Source organism: Helobdella robusta (assembly GCF_000326865.2).
Source record: "Helobdella robusta unplaced genomic scaffold HELROscaffold_71, whole genome shotgun sequence".
Classification (NCBI taxonomy): Eukaryota; Metazoa; Annelida; class Clitellata; order Rhynchobdellida; family Glossiphoniidae; genus Helobdella; species Helobdella robusta.
In genome coordinates this window covers 72778-81292 of record NW_008705401.1, presented here as the reverse complement: position 1 = coordinate 81292, position 8515 = coordinate 72778, and positions in this window count along the sequence as shown.

The following is an 8515-nucleotide window of genomic DNA, read 5'->3' as shown; positions in this document are numbered from 1 at the left end:
ACATCAGCTAGCCAATCAATATCTAGGTCATATAATCATCAACCAATCACAGAACGGGTTGCAGAGAGGCGTTAGCGAGACTAACCAATCGGAGCGGTTTATTAATAAAGCTGACCAATCAGAGTCGTTTAACAGTTTGCAAAATTTTGATGATTCAGTACCTTTGCCACCTCAGATAAAACCGCCATTTAAATCGCCATCATCATTCTCTTCATCATCATCGTCAATATCAACTCCTAGAGATGATTTCATTGCAATAGAATTAGTGGACGGAGCTATAAAATATGTTTACAGTGTGGGCGGAGTCACGAACGATTTGATTGGCTGCTTAGAAAATGGGTCATTCAGTGACAACCAATGGCATAGCGTTTTCATTCTGAGGCCAACTTTGAACCAACATATACTGAGAGTTGACGATATGGCAAGGTTTGATTTGATTAGTTGGCTGGTAGGTTAATTGGTTAAGTGTTTGATTTGATTGGTTGGTTATTTAATTGAGCTGCTGTGTGATTGGTTCAATAAATAAATGGTGAAACAATTTGATTGATTGACTGATTGGATGTTTTATTGATCTAATAATCATCAATATTACCTGCAAAGTCATAATCGTCCTCACAAACACCATCATCATCACCATCAACATCACCATCATCATGATGTAGTTAATGTTCACTCACAAAAACCAGATTTGACCGATACTACGATGATGATGACGATGAAGAGGATGATGAAGATGATGATAAGAAGAAAATGCGTAATCATCGTAATGATAACGATAGCCATAATAATAATAATAATAATAATAATAATAATAACAACAACAATAATCGTAAGCAAAATAATAATATCAGTAACTATACTAATAATAATAACAGTGGCGATGAAACTATTGATAATGATGATGATAATAATAATAATAATAACAATGATAATAATGATAATGACGTCATCGATGGCGCCAATAATAGTAATGACGTCACTGATGATGATGATGAAGAAGAAGTAGATGATGATGAAGAAGAGGATGACGCGATGTTCAAACTGAGTGAAGAATTTTTTATCGGAGGTAAACCATTTCCGCTGTTACTAACATCATCTTCACAGCATTATTATCATTACTCTGATCGTTTTATCGTAAAAGGCGGCAGGATAGTGTAATGGTTGAAACCGCTGGCACTGATTTCGTAGAGACCGCGTTCGAATGCAGAGATATCCCTGCTTATCTTCGTCGTCGTACATTAAAATGAATAATACGACATTTTATATTTATGTTAAATTTTAAGAAGCACTGTCAAGCACTTGAAAAAAACGTCATATAAATTGCAATTGTGAATGAAGAAATTAATATATAACAATGTATGAGTGAATGAACAAATGAATGAACTAACAATCGACTAAACAAACAAACAAACGAACGAACGAACGAACGAACGATTAACTAACATTGTGTATAAAAAAACCATTGCAGGCTTACCACACGACAAATATAACTACATCAAAGCAATCAACAACAACAACAACAAACACATCACTTCAACGCACGGATTTAAAGGATGCCTGGCCTCTCTGGATCTTGACGGAAACGAAGAGAGCCTTCTAGAAACCGGAAGAGCTATCGTATTTCCGGAACATAGATATGACGTAATTTCCGGCTGTGTGGGTTCGTTTTTTTTTTATTTCGCATTTCGCTTCTTTGTAAGAGCTTTCTTAAATGCGCGATTATTTTATGTCATAAATTTCAAATATTTCAAGACTTTAATTCATTTTCTTTAAACAAATAAATACATAAATTAATTAATTGATCAATTTGTTAATTTAATTAATTTAATTCGTTAATTGAACGACAGCCGATAATAAAGAGATTTCTAAAGGTTTTGTTGATATATTACATTATAAATGAATTAAGAATTATAGAAAATATCTTTGTGACGTTATTTGATACAATAATAATAGTAATTATTATCATAATAATTATTATTAATTATTGTAATTATTATTATTTCTATGTTTCGTAGAATGGTGTCTTAGTTGGCGTAAAAGTTTTTGTTGCTTCTTTAACAAAATTTTTCACAAGTTGTACTGAAAAATTTTGTCAATTTTTGTTATCATCACCATCATCATCGTCATCATCATCATCATTATCATCATCAACGTCATCGTCATCATCGCCATCATCATCATCATCATCATCGTCATCATCATTGTCGTCATCATCATTATAACCATCATCATCATCATCATCATCATCATCATCATCATCATCATCATCATCATCATCATAAGTTTTGTTATTATTATTGTTATCATTATTATTATTGTTATTATTATTGTTGCTATTATTGTTATGAACTTTCTAGAACCACCTCACCAATGCACCAACACGACTTGCCAAAATGGCGGGAAATGCCTGCAGGGGCGACATGATTATAGTTGCGACTGCACCATGACGTCATTCGTCGGGGTCACGTGCTCTGAAGGTCAAAAACTAGTCACGTGTTGTTTGATTTTTTTTTGTTATTATCATTATCTTGGCTTTTTGGTCATTTTATTTTTTCTAACCCAACATCATCATCATCATCATCATCATTGTCGTCATCATCATCATCCTCATCATCATTTCCAATTATCGTCCTCAACTGAGGTATAAGAATGCAGATAAAGAGACAATATTAACAATAATATAAACACAAACAATGAAAAATGCAAACGACATAAACAACAAAAACATAGACATCAAAACGACCATAGACAAATAAGCAAAGAAAAATTAACAATAACATTGTAATTGGGTACCGTGGGACCAAAGATGAATCAACAATGATAACGACCTCTGCCGCCATTAATACCGCTATTATTTCTTTGGTGTAATAGTAGTAGTAGTTGTTGTTGTTGTAGCCGTAGTAGTAGCAGAAGTAACTTCAAACACAGTAGCAGTAGTAGAAGTAAGCGCAAAAACTGTAGTAGTTAAAGTAACATTAGTAGTAGTAGTAAAAGTAGTTGTTGTTGTAGTAGTAATAGTAGCAGTAATAGTAGTAGTAGTAGTAATAGTAGTAGTAGTAGTAGTAGTAGTAGTAGTAGTAGTAGTAGTAGTAGTAGTAGTAGTAGTAGTAGTAGTAGTAGTAGTAGTAGTAGTAGTAGTAGTAGTAGTAGTAATGGTAGAAGTAGAGGTAGCAGTAATTGTAATTGTGGATGTTTGCTAATGCTCATCTTGAATTTTAATAAGATGAGAATGATGATGCCGAAAAAACGCCCACATAAATAAACAAGCATACAAAAATGCAAACATGCAAACATACAAACAAACAAACATACGAACATACATACAAACAAACACGTGATTCTAAGTTCTTCATGGGTTATTATTTTGTCAAGATGAAAGTGAGCATTGTCTATATGGTTCATTAATTCTATATATGTATATTTATCTGTGTGAATGTGTGTATGTATGTATGTATGTATGTATGTATGTATTTATGTATGTATGTATTTTTGTATGTATGTATGTATGTATGTATGTAGGTTTGTTTGTTTCTTTGTTCGAATATATGTTACTTAAATTTTTCTTTGATGGACAGATGAATTAAAACATTGACAGAAATTTATGTATTTGTTAGAATAAGTTTTTAAGAAGTTTGTAGAAACATACAATTATACATACATACACAACACAAACACATACATACAAACAAACAAACACAAACATACACACATACATACATACATACATACATACATACATACATACATACATACATACATACATACATACATACATACATACATACATGCATACATACATACACACATACATACAAACAAACAAACAAACACAAACATACAAACACACACATACATACACACGAAATTAAGGAGTGTGTCCTGTGAGTCCATCTTTTCAAAATTCACTGAAGCGAAACGGCTAGGTCAAGACTTTTGCGCATGATAGTATTCAAATGATGATGATGATGACGACGACGACGAAGATGATGATGATGACAATGATCATGATGATGACGATGATGATGAAGATTAAAACGGGTTTTTTTTATTTTCCAAATTGTGAAATTTTTCGCTAAAACTGTGAAGGCTCATTTTCTTCAATCTTTTAAATTTTTGTTAAATTCCCTAACCAACTCTTTAACGTATATATCGCCAACCACAATTCTACATCTCATATATATTTACATACACACACACACACACACACACACACACAGATATACACACACACAAACCCATGCATCATACATGCACGAACACTAAAACATAACACAGAACCAAATGTTTCACCGTGACCCTATGTTTCCTATCTCCTCATTATCATCTTCATCAGTTTTACCAACCCAGTCACCTCCTTCGTCACCATAAACAACTTCATCATCACCATCAGATGGAGTGACGTACCACATTGAGGGCGGCTCAATAAACTTCAAAATCAAGTTGACTCCGCCCATTACTCCAACAATGACCTTGACACAGATTTCCAGCCAATCGGAGAAGAGCAGATTTGTGGTATTTTTTAAGAAAATATATAAATATTATTTAATCTTGCTCTATAATCAGAATGGTTGAATGGGTAAATGATAAAATGAATGAATAAACGAATGTACAAATGAATAAATGAACGAATGAATGAAAAAATGATTGACTGATCAACAATGAATGACTGAAAAAGTAAACAAACGAACGAACGAACGAATCAATGAAAAAACATAGAAACGAATGCATAAACGTATGAATAATTAATTGGTTGGCTGATTGATTGATTTTGTTTGATTGATTGATTAAGCCACCCAGGAAATCTCCAATGGATGGTTTCGCTTTCGGATTGATGACGTCATCAGAGCATGTGACGGACGGAGAATTTTTGAAAGTTAAAAATAGGCACGGAACTATTTCCGCTTTTTCATTGGTCAGTATTTCAACTGTGATGGCGACGATGATGACGATGATAACGATGATGATGATGATGATGATGATGATAAAGATAATGATAACGATGCTGGTTAAAAATAGTAATAATAATAATAACAACAATAATGATGAAAAAAAAATTCTAAAATTTTCAATCTAGCACAAGGGCAGATTGAAATTCAGACACGAATCGAAATTGCGAAGAAAAAACAAAAACAATAATAATAATTACAACAACAACAATTACAACAACAATAATAATAACAATAATATCGTTAACAACAACAAGACCAACACAACAACCAGCAAAAGTAAAAACTCGGGCAACAAATTTTCCAGCCAATCAGAGGCACTCGTTCTTCGGAGTGACGTCGTAGTTAGTGACGTCAGGTATCACGTTATTAACGTCATAAAAGATCATCAACACCCTCATGAGGGAAATCTTTCCATGTATGTGGACGGAAAGTTGGTCGACAGTAGGGCCTATCCAGGTACTAGATGGCATTACGCTCTACCCTCTCTCTCCCCTCTCTCTCTCTCTCTCTCTCTCTGTTTCTTTTTTTGATTTTTGATTTTTAGTTTTATCATTTGCTTTTATTTTTCTTTTTTTTCATGATAAATTTGATAATTTTTTAGAATTTCCATTTTATTTTCATATGTACATACTTACATTATTTTTAAAATGTGACTTCTTTTTAAGTGCCGTATATAAATGCTGAAACATCTTTAAATGCATTTATACATACATACACACACACACATATATAACGACACATACACACACGCACATAAACACACACACGCACACACACATACACAAAAACATATTAAATGATACAATTGTTTGTCTTCAGTAACCCAAGCGTAAATAAGTGCAAATAAACAAATATAATGCGATTGTATATAGGCATGTATGTATGTTTGTATGTAAGTATGCATGTATGTATGTATGTATGAATGTTTGTATGTATGTAAATGTGTGTGTATGTATGTGCGTCTGTATGTGTGTGTATGTATAAATGTACGGATAGAAATTATAAAGGGACCGATCAAATAACAATAAATGATGAAATTATAAACATACTCATGTACGTAACTGTATGTAACTGTATGTATGTATGTATGTATGTATGTATGCATGTATGTATGTATGTATGTATGTATGTATGTATGTATGTATGTATGTATGTATGTATGTATGTTTGTATGTATGTTTGTATGTATGTAAGAATATGGAACACACGCACATAAACACACACACACACATACATGTATGTATGTATGTAAGAGTATGGAATTATATTATAAAAAACGGTTTTTGTAATGAAAATATGCACAAGAACTTCAAAAATAGGTTGAAAACGTTTTTATTGAAAACACACATAAATGTATGTGTTGGATTTTAATTGTGAATCCTTCACGGACCATTACATTCAAAGGTGTATAATTTATATAGAAAACTAGAAACATAATTTGTATTTTCTGTTACGGTGGCCATGCTCGATGAATTCCAATAAGAATTCTATCATGGTCAGCCCGCTTCTTATCATTAAATTCTTTTTTTAATTTAATGGAGCAAATAAAATTTCGTTTCGTTTCGTTTCGTATGTATGTATGTAAAAACTCGAACATAACGAACGTTCAGCGAGAGTCTTCAGAGGAGGAGTTCCCGTCAACGAGTGAGACACCGGTTGGATGTCTCTTGCTGAACAAACAATCTGCCTCGCTCTTGAAATCACCTCCTTTTATACTGAAAAATTATTCAGGTGTGCCAGACAGTTCACATATAAACACATCACGATGTGAGTTATATCGACGAGCCAAGTAACACGCTAAGCCGAATCTGGGAGTGTTGAGTAATTGGAAGCCTTACTTACGTTGCACACGAGCTCGTCTGTTAACCATTTAAACTCGCATTCCTTTTTCTTCCTTCATAACCATCCCAAACTGAATCAACCACATTTTGAATTTGCATTGAAGTTTTAATTTGCCGACAATTTCCATCTGCCTAAATTCCTTGCTGAATTGGATTGCAGCACTGGAATCGCTTTCCCGAAAAACTGTAAAATTTCTGTAGGGATCTAGTTTTCCTCTAGTCAGTGGCAAACTTCTTGATTTTTCCGGTTTGAATTTATGTATGTTATGTATGTGTGTTTGTTTGTGGGTTTGTTTGTGTGTGTGTTTGTATGTGTGTTTGTTTGTATGTATGTGTGCGTGTGTGTGTCTGTGTGTCGATCTGTTTGTATGTATGTGTGTTTGGGTATTTATAATTGTTTATAATTGTCAGTTTTGAATAACAACACAAATTTAAAAAACTTTCAAAACAGCAGCTTTCCAGAGAATGACATCTCCAGGCGAGGTGTTCGTTCAGATTGGCTCCAAGAAAAAATCACCAACATCAACAGCCACAATAATAGAGAGACAGAACGAGGGAAGAATAAATAAAAGAGTGAGAAGAGGAAGAAGAAAAAAGAAGGGGATGATGGTGACGAAAAATTATAAATATCATAATGGTGGTGACGACAATGATGACGTCATACATGGTGACGGTGGCAACAATAATAATAATAATGATAATGATAATGATGATGATAATAATAATATTAATAATAATAATAATTACAATAATAGTAATGATAATAATAATTATATCAACAAACAAAAATCTTTTTCCGGTTACATAGCCGGTAAGATAATTAACATGAACAATGAACAGTTACTATTCAAGAATGCTTTGACATAATTGATTGATTAATTAATTAATTAATTAATTAATTTTTTCCCGAATGATCACGCCAACATAATTTATTAATTATTCAAAAACCTTATGACGCAATCGTGCGTTTTTATAATAAATTATTATAATTACCTAATTAAAGGCCTGGTGATTGGTGGAGTTAATATTCTGGAGAAAGTTGCAGGCGGGGGTGTCGAAAAATTGAAAATGGGAGGAAATGTTTCTCTCGTCATTCACTCCATTCACTCCATCAATTACAACAACAACAACAACAACATCAACATCAACATCAACAACAACAACATCAACAACAACAACAACATCAACAACAACAACAACATCAACAACTACAACAACAACAACGTCAACATTTCCGGCTACAACAACAACAAAAAAGCCAGCTCCAGTAGCGTCAGACTACGACAACAACCCAAGTATATTGTTCCCGACATCAATAATAATAATAATAATAATAATAATAATAATAATAATAACAATAACAACAATAATAATAACAACAAAAATATTTTTAGAAAACAACAGCTACAGGGGCAGGAAAATCCGGAATGGAATAACTCAATGGTAGAATCTTCAGAGTCGAAAAAGGTAATAATAATAATTAAATTTTTATTATTACTATTATTATTATTATCACGGTATTATTATTGTTATTTTAACTGTTAGAAGTAGCAGCAGTAGTTGCTGCAGTAGTAGTAGTAGCAGCTGCAGCAGCAGTAGCAGTAGCAGCTGTAGTAGCAGTTGTAGTTGTTGGGGTATAGCTACGTGTGGGTCATCATCATAGGTGTTACTATGGCATTGAAATAACAATAATGATAATAATTAGATCTATTGACGACTGGCTGC